Source organism: Mastomys coucha, unplaced genomic scaffold (genome assembly GCF_008632895.1).
Source record: "Mastomys coucha isolate ucsf_1 unplaced genomic scaffold, UCSF_Mcou_1 pScaffold17, whole genome shotgun sequence".
NCBI classification, from domain to species: Eukaryota; Metazoa; Chordata; class Mammalia; order Rodentia; family Muridae; genus Mastomys; species Mastomys coucha.
In genome coordinates, this window is record NW_022196899.1 from 25,153,048 (window position 1) to 25,168,295 (window position 15,248).

Consider the following 15,248-nt stretch of genomic DNA (forward strand, 5'->3'; position numbering starts at 1 on the left):
TCGGCCCTGTGAACATTTTGTGTCCCAGTGTAGGGGAATGCCAGGGCCAGAAAGTGGGAGAGGGTGGGGTGACCTGACCTCTAAACTCCCTGGGGCCTCCAGTCTCTTGAGGGTTAGGTGCACCATCACTGAATGAACACAGACCTGGCAGTCTTCAGCTGTATGTGTGTTGGTGGCCTCATATCAGCTGGTGTGTGCTGCCTGTTTGGTGGTCCAGCATTTGAAAGATTTCAGGGGGCCAGATTAATTGAGACTGCTGGTCCTCTTACAGGATCGCCCTTTCCACAGCTTCTTTCAGTATTTCTCTAATTCAACAACATAGGTCAGCAGCTTCTGTTCACTGGTTGGGTGCAAATATCTGCCTCTGACTCTTTCAGCTGCTTGCTGGGTCTTCCAGAGTGTGCTCATGCTAGGTCCCTTTTTGTGAGTGCTCCATAGCCTCAGTAATAGTGTCAGACCTTGGGACTTCCCCTTGAGCTAGATGCCTCTTTTGGCCTGTCTCTGGACCTTATTTTCCTCAGTCTCCTCTCCATTTCCATCCCTGTACTTCTTTCCCATAGGGACAATTATGGGTCAGAGTTGTGACTGTGGGATGGCTTCCCTCCCTCGTTTGATGCCCTGTTTTCCTGCTGAAGGTAATTTCCCTCTCCAGGTACAGTTTAACAAACATTAACATTGACTGGCCTCTGATGGCCCTATATAATAACTAAAGTGTACACTTAATAAATATTTACAAGACTATGAGAAACAATACTGTTGAGATAGTTGCTTTGATTTCAAAATGTTATAATCATGGGGATAGAAATTAAAAGAAGTAAATAAAGGCAATTAGTTTTGACTTGCCATGTAGTCTCAAAATTGGGAGACATGTGTATACTAAGATCAAATCCCAATTTTCCTCTGTATTTTTAGTAAAATCTTGTGGGTTTGCTGTGATTCTATTCTTGAGACTTAAGTAATTGAAAAAAAAAGGTACATTAATAATGATCTATAACCTAAAACTCAGTCCACAGATGGCATTTTGTAGAGTCATTTGCTGTTATAAATACCTTAAGGCACATTGAAAAAGAAAATACAGGATTATTCAATGTTTCTATGATGATGTTAATATTATGGGGAAAACTGACTTCTTTTTATATTTACAGTAAAATATTGATTGCCTGTGTGTGCACTTACATATGTGTGCGTTCATGTGTGTATTGGACTTAAACTGTGTATGTTTGTGAAAGTGTTGCCGGGGATGTGTGCATACATTACAGGGTGTCTGTATGCATATGTGTGTTTGTATGTATTGGTCTTGCATGGCTGTGGATATGAACGTGTGCATTTTTGCTTTGTATAATATTGGAAGTCATCATTTGAACCAACATATTTTTTCATTCCCTGAAAACATCATTTAAGAACAGATGGAATGTTCAGAACGTTGTCAATTTAACTAAGCCTTCTCATGAATAGTACACATGAAAAGTATTTCATTCTCCCATTATAGTATATTAAGAAGCCTGTGAAATGAGTGGGAAAAAAAGAATTCTTTGCTGATTAGAACTGTTGCCCAAATTTCACTACAGTTTAAAAAAGCTTAAGATCTATCAAGAAGAAAGTGCATGTATAACTTCAAAGTGTGGTTTATAAGCCCAAATGCCAAGTACAGAAAAAAAATGAAGAAATGACCTTGGAAGGATAGAGTACTTGATTTACCTGTCAAAGTGGCTCAAACCAAGGAATGGCATAACCTGCTTATTTCTAAAACCCAAATTTTTATTCCAGAAGAATTTATGTCACTCAAAAATGATATTTGCTAGAAAATCATATGTTGAAATGAGACATAAATAAATTATTAATAATCATTTTAGCAATTAAGTCTTTATAAATATTTCTATTTTAAAAATTGTTGTGCTTGATCATCAATAGGAGGAGCAGACATCGGCCCTGTGAAGGTTCTGTGCCCCAGTGTAGGGGAATGCCAGGGACAATAAGTGGGAGAGGGTGGGGTGGCAGGCATGGGGAAGGGGTAGGCAACAGGGGTTTGTTCTTGTTGTTTTTGTTTGTTTGTTTGTTTTTTGGAGGGGAAACTGGGAAAGGAGAAAGTTACATGTAAATGAAGAAAATATCTAATAAAAATAAATTTTAAAAAATTGCTGTGCTCATGAATATAAACTAAATCTTATTATCTAATTCTCACGGGTAGCAGACCAAGAGGCTTCCAAATGATAAATCACATTTTACCCATAGAGTTATGGAGGTTCTACTTGAATCTGGACGGTGCATTGAGTATTAGATAATTGCTTAATTTAATTAAAGCTTAATGTCCTCATTTGTAAGATAATGATAAAATTTTCTTTGTAATTGACTTCTAATACTTAATGAGGGAAATAAATTCAACTCATAAGGAACCTGGATTAGGGTTGGGGTTAGGGTCAGGTTCAGGATCAGGGTCAGAGTCAGGGTCAGTGTCAAGGTCAGGGTCAGGGTTAGAGGGTTAGGATCAGGGTCAGGGTCAGGGTTAGAGTGTTAGGGTCACGGTCAGGGTCAGGGTCAGAGTCAGGGTCAGGGTCAGGGTTAGAGAGTTAGGGTCAGGGTAAGGGTCAAGGTGAGGGTGAGGGTGACGGTGAGAATTTAGGGTTAGGGTTAAGGTTAGAGGGTCAGGGTGAGGGTGAAGTTTAGGGTGAGGGATAGAGGGTTAGGGTTAAGGGTTAGGGTTAGGGTTAGGGTTAGGTTTTAGGGTTAGAGGTTTAAAGGGTTAGAGGGTTAGAGGGTTAGGATTAGGGTTAGGGTTAGGGCTAGGGTTAGGGTTAGGATTAGCATGGGTGGGGTGGTTAAGTTTAATGTTAGGTGTTAGGGCTTAGGGCTTAGGGATTAAGGTTAATGTTAGGGTTCTCATTTCTGGGCCAGGACAGCCAGGGCTACAAAGAGAGACCCTGTATAAAAGAACAACATTTACTGTTGTGTGGTTGTGCAGAAAAGAGTACTGAATCCCTGATGCTGAGACACCTCTGTGGGTACTGGGTAATGAACTTATGTCACTGGAAGAACTGCAAATTCCTTTATCCCAGACAAGTCTATTGCTTTTCCTTTTTCTTATTAAAACACCCTCTGTAGGGACTGAAGTGTTGATTCAGAAATTAAGGACACTGTCGTTTCTTCCCATAGACCCAGGTTAGGATCCTAAGACACACAACATGGCTTACAGACAATTACAACTCCAGTTCCAGGGGAATCCATTACCCTCATCTGGATCCTGGGGTACTTCACTCATGTAGTGTATTTGCAGACAACACACACACATAAAACAAAAATGAGTACTGAGTTTCTGCACATTACGTGGGCATTCATGGTAACAGGAACATTTTTTGGTGCTGCCAGAGTATTGAGAGCAAGACAGCTGTCTGAAAGGCTTTTTGGTCCTAACCCAAGTCACCTAAGAACCAGGCATGGCTCATATCTTTAATCCTAGCACTTGGGATGCAGACTCAGGCAGGTCTTTGTGAGTTTAAGATCAACTTGTCTATGTAGTGAGTTTCAGGCTAGCCAGTGCTATACAGTGAGACCCTTTTTCAAAGAAATAACAAAAAATAAACAGCTGGGCAGTGGTGGAGCACGCCTTTAATCCCAGTACTTGGGAGGCAGAGGCAGGTGGACTTCTGAGGCCCAGGCCAGCCTGGTCTACAGAGTGAATTTCAGGACAGCCAGGGATACACAGAGAATCTCTGTCTTGAAAAAACAATAAATAAATAAATAAATAAATAAATAAATAAATAAATAAATAATTTTATATAAATGTCACCAAAAATCTACTTGGATACTAAAATGATGCTTTTTCTTATTTGCCACATATGCTCCCATACTTTGTAAAAAAAATCCATCCTATAACACATATAGCAACTAGAACTAGAGAACTGCGGGATGGGGTGAAATATTCAGGTGGTCTGACCCTGTTTATGGGATGTATGTGTGGTGGCTATTCCCAGTTGTCTATATCTGCAGTGAACAACAATCAAGAACTGGAGGGCACACTTGTGATCCAGATCTTGAGGCTGAAAGACTACAGGCTTTTGATCCTTATCTTGAGCCATAGTAGCCATGAAAAGCTTAGGCCTGGACATATCTTTAATCTGAGGAGACAGGCAAGCAGATCTCTGAGTTCAAGGCCAGCTTGGGACAGAGTAAGTTCTAAGTAAAGAACAGCTTACTGGCATGGTGGCACCCACCTTGAATTTGTGCCAGACCTTCTATGGAGGCCTACCTAAGGACAAGGGAAGAAGGAAGATTCTTTCCTTCGCCTACATACTTTGCATGCATTACTTGCTAGTGCATCTGTTGCAACCAGTCTTCTAGCTTCTACAGAAAACCAGCTGAAACACCTAGCCTCATGGAACTGAACAACTACTACATTTTTGGACTTCTTATCATAGCTGCCCATTGTTGCATTAGCTGGACTACAGACTGTAAGTCATTCCAACAGATTCCCTTAATACATAGAGACACATCCCATAGGTTCTGTGACTCTAGAGAACCCTAAGTACAGTGTGCATATTGACACTGGCCCTACTATAAGGGAAATCATATTGTCTTTGACAAAGGTATTCTGTTCAGTTAGTAGAAGGACTGTTTGGTCCTTCTGATATAAGGACTAGATTGGGGATGCTGCCACAGAGCTATGCTCAGGATAGAGGTATTTGGAGTCTCTTCCAGGAGGTGGTGGTGGTCCTATCAGGTGTCTAGTTTCTTGGAGGACACTGCCATTGTCCAGGATCTCTAGTAAAAGCTTTAGGAGCCACAGAGCCTGAACTGGAACAGAGATACTGCATAGGAGGAATTGGCAGTATCCAGAGTAGTGGGGACCCTAGGGTTCTTTCAGAGACAGGAGGTGGCCTCAGGAAGTGTGCTGGAGACCCTTATTGGCACAGACATTGTGGTGGAGGATGTGATTGAGATGGAAGCTGTTGAAGCTGCTGTAGTCTCACATCATGTCATGGAATAGTGTTGGGAGTGTGCTGAGGTTATCTTGGAGGATGTAGGAGGCAAGGATACCATGGCAATGAACAAGGTGATCACGAGGGGCTTTATGAAGGCCCTGGAGATATAGACTTGTGCAGTTTCAGAGTTTCAGAGGTTTAGGGAAGGAGAAATCCCTAGTGTGATGGGAGGATTGTCTAGTATTAGCATTCTGTCTAAACTCCACCACACAGTTACCAGGCAATAGCCAGGTTTATGCTCCGCCCCACAGTTACTTGGCAACAGCTGGGTAGGCCTGACCCACTATACTCCTCCCTCTCTTACACTTCCCTTCTTGCTCTAGCGCTCCTTCACCCCTCTTTCCGAATTCCCTTCCCCACTCTCCACGTGTTCCTGGCCAGCCTCTACTTCTCTATGCTCTCTGCCTTTCTCTGCCAGTACTACCTACCCTCTTAACTCCCCTCCCCATTCCCTGAATAAACTATCCTATACTATACTGTCCAGTGGCTGTTTCCTCAGGGGAAAGAGATGCCTTGGCATGGGCCTGTTGAGACAACCCCTTCCCCTATACCTTACTATACCTCTACAGAACATATCTCCCTTCCTTTTATCTTTTTGTAAACACATCAAGTAGTATCCATGGAAACTCAGCCTAGAAAATGGGTATTCTTATACTTTTGGCTTGGCTGTTGGAGAGAAATCCAAGCTGTCCCATCTGTGATCCAGGCAGAAACTCACCTACTAGATCTAATGCAGTGAGAAGGGAGCCCAGACTCAGCTCTGCTCTGAAAAAGAAATTCAAGATCCACCCACAAGGTGGAGCCTTAGGAAAAGGACAAGCTGCAGTTTGATAACCAGCCTAGGCTCCTGGACCAGCCCTTTGAGTCTTGATTTCCTACAGTGACCACTCCAATTTCCTACAGTGACCTCCAGGAGGCACAAGGACTGAGGCATGCAGAGAGTGAGTGCATTCCTTCTATACCTGCTCATCTATTAGCTATGCTTTAAGTGGGCCCAGCCCTGATCTCATTAAAGGACTCCCCTGTGGGTTTCAGGGTCATAATTGGTGAAGAGAGACAAGGATTCCTAGGGGAGCCACACTCAGTTGAATGGTTAGACTCTAGAGGAAAGGTTGTTATTATTACTACTATTGTTGTTGTTGTTGTTGATGATGATGATGTCTAGCATCCCTCCCAGGGTACTCACTGTGCACAGCTATGCTGAGTCACACTGGACGAGACAACTGAAAAAGCACACACCCTTCTCCTTTTCTCCCAGAATTCCCTGTCTGGCATGGACTTCACCAGATACGTAAGTCTTGAGTCCCTCCGCCCCCCTGAGATACCTCTTTTCTGAAGACCAGCTTCCATCCTACCCTCTGCAGAGCCTGTCCCCCAATGGGACATGCAGAGAGACCTTCTGGCATGCTTTTAATCCCAGTACTTGGGTGGCAGAGGCAGGCGGATTTCTGAGTTCGAGGCCAGCCTGGTCTACAGAGTGAGTTCCAGGAAAGCCAGGACTACAAAGAGGGACCCTGTATAAAAGAACAACTTTTACTGGGATGGGGCAGAAAAGGTTACTGATTCTTTGATGCTGAGTCACCTCTGTGGGTACTGGGTACTGAACTTACGTCACTGGAAGAACAGCAAATGCTGTTAACCCAGACAAGTCTATTGCTTTTCTTTTTTCTTTTTAAAACACCCTTTGTAGGGGCTGAAGAGATGATTCAGAAATTAAGAACACTGTCAGTTCCTCCAAAGGTCCCAGGTTAGGATCCTAACACCCACAAGATGGCTCACAGACAATTACAACTCCAGTTCCAGGGGAATCCTGTACCCTCATCTGGATCCTGGGGTACTTCACTCATGTGGTGTTTTTGCAGTCAACACACACACATAAAACAAAAATAAGTACTGAGTTTCTGCATGGTACATGGGCATTCATGGAAACAGGAACATTCTTGATGCTGCCAGCTGACATCTGGGTGAAATGCTTTTTGGTCCTGGCCCAAGTCACCTAAGAACCAGGCATGGCTCATATCTTTAATCCCAGCACAGAGGCAGGTGAATTTCTGAGTTCGAGGCCAGCCTGTTATACAGAGTGAATTCCAGGACAGCCAGGGCTACACAGAAAAACCCTGTCTCAAAAAAAAATTCTTAAAAGTGTACTTCTTTGATTGGCTTAAGAAATACTTTGGAAAAATAGAGCAAGCCCAAACTGGTTTCCAAATCGCAGGTTAGTTTCTACATAAGAATAAGAACCATGCAATGCTATGCACTGAGCACATGTGGTGTGCCAGGAACTACACAGATCTTGAGTCTTAAGAAGATGAAATGAAATATTTCAAGAAACTAAGACTCTGAGACATCAAGTAAACAGCATAGTGGAAGTTAATGTTCCATTAAGATTTCATAGGAGGGCTCATAGGAAACCACACCATGGAGGGAAGTTTCAAGTTGCAACATTAAAGAAATGCAAGCAGATTCTTTTTTAAAATTGCACTTACCTATTTGTATGTTGTTGTTGTGTGCATACCTATGCGACAGTAGTGTAGAGGTCCATGAGTGAATTGTGGGAGGCAGTTTCTTGCCTTCTACCATATGGGTTCTGGGGATTGCACAGAACCTGGCTTTTCAGACTTGGTAGTAAATTGCAACATCCGGTGTCCAGCGTCTGGCATCTGGCATCCGGGTCCGGGTTCAGGGTTCAGGGTTCAGGGTTCATGGTTCAGGGTTTGGGTCAGGAAGGGGAAACCCACTGGTGTCCCTAGAGGGTTTACAAAGCTGGGTACTGCCTTATCCCAGCCCATTATCTGACTATTTCATGGTTCGGGGGAAAACACTGTATACCCTCATTGCAGTCACATGAGCATTGCTGTGTATCAGGGATGTGTTGTATCCCTTGGGAAAAAATATAATCCACAATGGAAGAAGAGTAGGTTGGGAGGGTGTCAATCACCTGAGGGGAATGAGGACAGTATAGACTGAGTCCCAGAAAAAGTCGATAGCTAGGCCTGGGTATCAGCTCTCTGCTTACCAGCATGGGGATCCTGGAGGTCCACCCTAGCGTTTTTGTGGGCTTTAATGTGGAACAAAGGCAAGTGGCATGAGACAGCCGGGAAGGAAGGGAGGTACAAAATCCAGATAGAGGCACTATATACCCTTGAGGAAGCAACAAGAAACAGGGTAGCTTGGGTTAGGGTAAGGGTTGAGGGTCGAGGGTCGGGGTTGGGGTCTGGAGACCAGGGTCAGGGTTCAGGGTTCAGGGTTAGGGAGGGGACACCCACTGGTGCTCCTAGAGGGTTTACAATGCTAGGTAGGCACTGCCTTATCTTAACCCAGCATCTGAGTATTTCATGGTTCAGGGGAAAACCCTGTATATCCTCATTGCAGCCACGTGAGCATCACTGTGTATCAGAGACATGTTGTATCTATTCTGAGAAAATATAATCCACAAGGGAAGAAGAGTTGCTTGGGTGGAGGAGTGTCAATCATCTGGGAGGAATGAGGACAGTATAGACTGAGGCCCAGAAGGAAGTCAATAGCTAGGCCTGGGTATCAGCTCTCTGCTCACCAGCATGGGGCTTCTGAAGACCCCCCCTAGTGCTTTTGGGGGCTTTGATGTGGCAGCTGTGTGAGTCATCCAGGAAGGAAGGGAGGTATAAGACCCAGAGAGAGGCACTATATCCCCTTGAGGAAGCAGCAAGAAACAGGGTAGCTTGGGTTAAGGTTAGGGTCAAGGTTCGAGGGTTGAGGGTCAGGGTCTGGGTCCGGGATCAGGTCGGGGTTTAGGGTCCAGGGTCCCGGGTCAGGGTTCAGGGTTAGGGAGGGGACACCCACTGGTGCCCCTAAAGTGTTTACAATTCTGGTCACTGCCTTACCCAGCCCAGCATCTGACTATTTCATGGTTTTGGGGAAAAGCATGGATACCCTCATTGCAGCCATGTGAGCATCGCTGTGTATTAGAGACGTGTTGTATCCCTTAGGAGAAAATATAATCCACAAGGGAAGAAGAGTTGCTTGTGGTGGGGGAGTGTCAATCACCTGGGAGGAATATGAACAGTATAGACTGAGGCCCAGAAGGAAGTCAATTGCTAGACCTAGGTATCAGCTCTCTGCTCACCAGCATGGCACTCCAGGTCCCCCCTAGTGTGTCTGGGAGCTTTGATGTGGCAGAAAGTGTAGGGGCGTGAGACACTCAGGAAGGAAGGGAGGTATAAGACCCAGAGGGAGGAACTATATACCCTTGAGGAAGCAACAAGAAACAGGGTAGCTTGGGTTAGGGTTAGGGTGGAGGGTCGAGGTCAGGGTCGGAGTCTGGAGTCCTGTTAGGGTTCTGGAGTCCAGGGTCAGTGTTCAGAGTTCAGGGTTAGGGAGGGGACACTCACTGGTCCCCCTAGAGGGTTTACAATGCTGGGCACTTCCTTATCCCAGCCCAGCATCTGACTATTTTATTGTTCAGGGGAAAAGCCAGTATACCTTCTTTGCACCCATGTGAGCATCACTGTGTATCAGAGACGTGTTGTATCCCTTGGGAGAAAATATAATCCACAAGGGAAGAAGAGTTGCTTGGGTCGGGGCGGGGGGTGTCAATCACCTGGGAGGTATGAGGACAGTTTAGACTGAGGCCCAGAAGGAATTCAATAGCTAGGCCTGGGTATCAGCTCTCTGCTCACCAACATGGGGCTCCTGGAGGTCGCCCCTTGTCGCTGCCCTACCAACCAGTGGAAATAAGGAGGCAACCATGAACCCTTCTCCAAGAAGTTTATTCAGGAACCTTATACTACAAAATCATTCGTTCATCTTTTCTTCTTTCTTAACTAGCTTCTTCTATTACTTCTATCATCTTAATAGTTACATCTTACTATTTCTATCTTACTACTTACATCTTACTTCTTTCTTCTTACTTACTCCTATTTCCTACTTACTCCTATCCCCTACATCATACTTACTCCTATTCCCTACATCTTACTTACTCCTATTCTTACATACATCTTACTTCTATTTTTTTCCAGCCCCCAGCCCTTGTGGGTTAAATACTTTCCCTGATCCCAATCAGCATCGGCTACATGGCAAAGCATAATAGGCTACGAGAAATCATGCCACCTTGCATCATAAACTGGAGGCACTCAGCTTTTCCAAATAAAGGTTTGTTTATCACAATGCTCTCTGCTCTGGCCAGAGACCACGTGTTAAAAATATATAGGGTGGCAGCTGCAGCTCCCCACACCCCCTAGGGCTTCTGTGGACTTTGATGTGGCAGGAAGAGGAGGGGTTTGAGACAACCAGGAAGGAATGGAGGTATAAGACCCAGAGAGAGGCAATATATACCCTTGAGGAAGCAGCAAGAAACAGAGTAGCTTGGGTTTGGGTTAGGGTTAGGGTTGAGGGTCGAGGGTCGAGGGTTGAGGTTTGGGGTCCGTGGTCCGGGTCAAGTTCCAAGGTCCGAGGTCCAGGGTCTGGGGTCCGAGGTCCGGGTTCAGGTTTCAGGGTTCAGGGTTAGGGCTAGGGAGGGTCACCCAATGCTGCCCCTAAAGGGTTTCCAATGCTAGGCACTGCCTTATTTCAGCCCAGCATCTGACTATTTCATGGTTCAGGGGTAAAGCATGGATACCCTGATTGCAGCCACGTGAGCATTGCTGTGTATCAGAGATGGGTTGTATCCCTTGGGAGAAAATGTTATTCACAAGGGAAGAAGAGTTGCTTGGGTGGGGAGGTGTCAATCACCTGGGAGGAATGAGGACAGTATAGACTGAGGCCCAGAAGGAAGTCAATAGCTAGGCCTGGGTATCAGCTCTCTGCTCACCAGCATGGGGCTTCTGAAGACCCCCCCCCTAGTGCTTTTGGGGGCTTTGATGTGGCAGCAGTGTGAGTCAGCCAGGAAGGAAGGGAGGTATAAGACCTAGAGAGAGGCACTATGTACCCTTGAGGAAGCAGCAAGAAACAGCATAGCTTGGGTACAACCCACAATTCATAACACACCACCAATTACTGTCCTCAGAGATGGCTCTGTCATCGAGGTATTTGTGGGCAAGGTTGAGGACCCATATCTAAATCCACAGCATCTACATAAAAGCCTGTATTCCAAGAACTGAGGAGGTATAGGCAGGTGGATCCCGCCAGTCTGGCCGATGAGTGAGCTTCAGGCCTGTGAGAGACCTTGACTGCAAAGAACAAAGTTTAAAGGTAGATGGTAACTGAGAAGATTTTCAATGTAGACCTGTGGCTTTCGTATGCATGTGTATGAACATCTATGTAAATACACGCACTATGCATTACTGCATTACCATTTGCCTCCCGAGGATGAGTGCTGGGAACTCAGGTACACACATATGTCTTTCACTGTCCCAGAGTCTGAGGTCTTAGGGAAATGTTCCCTGTGTTTGGAAGCCAGACATGTTACAGGAGCTGTGTGAGAAGAGAGTGAAGAAGGCTGGTTGTCTTCCATAGGGTAGAAATTGTAGGTGCCTGCAGAGTGCTCCCAGGGATGCCAGCAGATTGTTCCCAGGAATGAGGGAAGCTGAGAGAGATGAGAACCCTGGGAGCCATATTTCTGTCACAGGGGGGCTAGTCTGGTAGGGACTCAACACACAGACAAATCCTATCCCTCAGTGCTCTTGGTCAGGGCCACCCATCCCCACTACAGTAAAAACTGCTCTGAGGACATGCCCAGTTGGGAGGGGGCCAGGAGCCATTGACTAAGGACAGCCTCCCTCTAACTGTTCTTGCACAGGAAGACTCCTCTCAGTTTTTCCTCTTCGTCATTCACTTCCTTCTCCCCAGCCTAAGCCCCTGCCTACAAAGACCACCTTCTGTGGAGTTCTTACCCATCAAAGGCTCGAGCTTTGAAGTTGGTTTCCTCTGGGGAAGGGGTTGCTCCACTCTACCCACAGTTTCTTCCCCAGTCAATCCACTGCTCCTGGTTCTCTCTCTCTCTCTCTCTCTCTCTCTCTCTCTCTCTCTCTCTCTCTCTCTCTCTCTCTCTCTCTCTCTCTCTAGTAGAGCACCCAGCTCTCCTGCTGCCAGTGGAGAGGTAACCCTGGCCTGTGCAGACATTCATCTAATGCCCTTGCCTCCACTTCTGATCCTCACTAGCTTTAAGGTTTTGCTGCCTGAATTGACAAGGTTAATGGCGATAGTGAGAGACCTGGCAGAGAATAGCAGCCACTTTATCTGCAGGAGGTACAAGCCAAGAGCACTATGGTGAGGTTCAATTTATGAATTAGACCCCGTAAGAGATAAACAGTTAAGCATGATAATTATAATGATGTACTGTATTGAGTTATTTACAGATCAACAAATTGCTTATTCCTGCATTTTCCCATGCATTGTTACTATTTTTTTAGAAATATTTACTTAATGTGTATTGGTGTTTTACCTGTGTATATATGTATAAGTACATCATGTGAGTTAACCAGGGATCATCTCCTGAAACTGGAGTTACGTTTGTGAGCTCCTCATGGGTGAGCAGCCAGTGTCCTTAACCGCTGAGCCATCCTTCCACCCCCTTCCATGCACTATTTTCAGACTGCAGATCATGGACACTGGAGGGAGGGACACTGGATAAGGGGGGACAGACAGGCTTTCAGTACTGACAGAGAACAGATTGAGGCGTCTAGGTCCCAGATATGGGCAGGGTGATGAAGGATGGAAAGAGGGTGGATAGAGAAGGCAGGAGGAGAGAGACTGGGTGAGGAACTTGACTGTGTGGGTGGCTGGGAGCTGGCTCAAGGCCAAGGAGAGACTGTGCCTCCCCCAGACTGGCTGTGTTGGCCAAGGTCTGATGACAACAGGGAGGAATGTGAAGAACACAAGAGAGTGCCTACTCTGAGGCACAAGGGAAGCGGTGCTGGAAAATGGTTTGTTTTTTTCTCCACCCATTTGGAAATGCCCACATTCTCAGACCACAAAGGCTCCTTTCCCTGTCCTGTCCCTGCCACTTCTCACCCTGCCTCGGCCCCACTCCTTCCCCAGGTCCTAGCTGGGGCCCGAGAGTCTAGGGAGGGGTTGGGGAGACATTGCAGGCTCAAGAAAGAGCAGCCTCTCCATTATCCCTATCTCGGGGTGAGGGCTGAGAGTGAATGTCTGGCTTGCCTTTCCAAAGGGAATACACAGGTGAGAGAAATGGAGAGCTCCAGCCAGGAAGCCACCCTGCTGGGGACTGAATTCTGGTCCTGTTTAATGTATTCTCTCTGATCATCTCCTGTTTGATCTTTATGAGCCTTTGAAAGCAGCACTCTCCTTTTCTGGCTGCAACCATGGAGGTCCTTCCAGAGAAGAAAAAGAAGGTTGCAATTGTGCTGGAAACCTTTAAGAAAAAGGTTTCTGCTGTGCCAGAAACCCTTAAGAAAAAGCGAAGGAATTTCACAGAGTTGAAGGTGAAGTGCCTGAGGAAGAAGTTTGCCCTGAAGACACTGCGAAAGGCAAGGAGGAAGCTCATCTATGAGAAGGCAGAGCACTATCACAAGGAGTTCAGGCAGATGTACTGAGATCTGGATGGCCAGGGTGGCAAGGAAAGCTGGGAACGTCTATGTGCCCGCAGATCCGAAACTGGCATTAGTCATCAGAATCTGAGGTATCAATGGAGTAAGCCCAAAGCTCCCCAAGTTATTTTAGCTTTTCGTCTTCAACAGATCTTCAATGGCACCTTTGTTAAGCTCAACAAGGCTTCAATGAACATGCTTAGGATTGTGAAACCATACATTGCATGGGGGCACCCCAACCTGAAGTCAGTAAATGAGCTCATCTACAAGCAAGGCTATGGCAAAAATCAATAAAAAGCGGATTGCCTTGACAAAAAATTCCTTGATTGCTCGATCTCTTGGTAAATTTGGCATCATCTGCATGGAGAATCTAATTCATGAGATTTATACAGTTGGGAAATGCTTCAAGGAAGTAAATAACTTCTTGTGGCCCTCCAAATTATCTTCCCCACAAGGTAGAATGAAGAAAAAGTCAACTCACTTTGTAGAAGGTGGAGATGCTGGCAACAGGGAAGACCAGATAAACAGGCTTGCTAAACTGATGAACTAAGGTGTCACTCATGGTATTTTTGTAATCTGGTCAGTTAATAAACAGTCACAGCTTGGCAAGACAAAGAAGAAGAAGAAGAAGAAGAAGAAGAAGAAGAAGAAGAAGAAGAAGAAGAAGAAGAAGAAGAAGAAGAAGAAGAAGAAGAAGAAAGCAGTCAATATTTAACACAATTCCAGTGGGCTAGGGTTCAGCAGTGAAGAACACTGACTGTTCTTCCAAAGGACCTGGGTTTGATTCCTACCACTTTCTATGCAGGCTAACAACCAGAGTCCTCCTCACTTCTGATCCTGGGTGTGTTAGAGTGCCTGGGAGTAAAGCTTCCTCTGGGTGTTGTGGGCTGGCTGTGGAGCTTGTGCCCAAAGTCTTCTCAGGACACCAGCTTAGAGAGACCAGAAGGAACCCAAGCCACTGGGCTGGTAGAGTTCCTGTTTGCCTGAGTCCTGCTGGTCCCAGTTACTCCTGGTATTGGGATAGATGTTGGGTCCTCCTCACCTCCGATCCTGGGCATGTTAGAATGCCTGGGAGGGGAGCTTCCTCTGGGTGTTATGGGACTGGCTGTGGAGTTTGTGCCCAAGATCTGCTCAGGACACCAGCCCATCGAGACCGAAAGGCATATTTTGATACTTTCATTGAGGTACAATTTACTTTCTATCTGGTTTACCGGTTTACCCTATTATTTGGCATATTTCTCCTAATTGGTGTGGTAAATAGTCTTAGCTGTCAATTTCACACACTCTGGAAAAGGAAGCCTCAGTTTAGGGGTTATCTCTTTTGGGTTGTCCTGGAGGCAAATCTGTAGGGAATTTTCATGACTGTTAATTGATGTAGGTGGTGCTGTCCATGGGCAGATGGGTCTGGGCTGTATATGAATGTTTAGCTGAGCAAGCCAGTAAAGAGCAACACTCCAAAACCTCTGCTTCAGTTCCTGCCTTGAATTCTTGTCTTGGTTTCCCTCTATGGACTGCAAATCTAAGATGAAATAAACCATTCCTTCCCCAAGTAGATTTTGGTCAGTGGTTGTGTGTGTGTGTGTGTGTGTGTGTGTGTGTGTGTGTGTGTGTGTTGGGGAAGCAGCTTTGTTTTTTGTTGTTTTTTTCAGACAATGTCTTTGTGTTAATGGGCTCATCCTGACTATACTGGGACTCACCATGTATAACAGGCTGGCCTTGAACTCCCAGAGATCCACCTGCCTCTGCATCCTGAGTGTTGGGATTACAGGCATGGCTACCATGCCTGGCTCCTTCATAGTTTTTATATAAC

General features: G+C 45.6%; 1 pseudogene; it reads left to right on the plus strand.

Annotated features, from left to right (window-relative positions):
- The first annotated feature begins 13,213 nt into the window (after positions 1-13,213).
- LOC116094781 lies at positions 13,214-13,988 on the plus strand (annotated as a pseudogene).
- Positions 13,989-15,248: the final 1,260 nt, after the last annotated feature.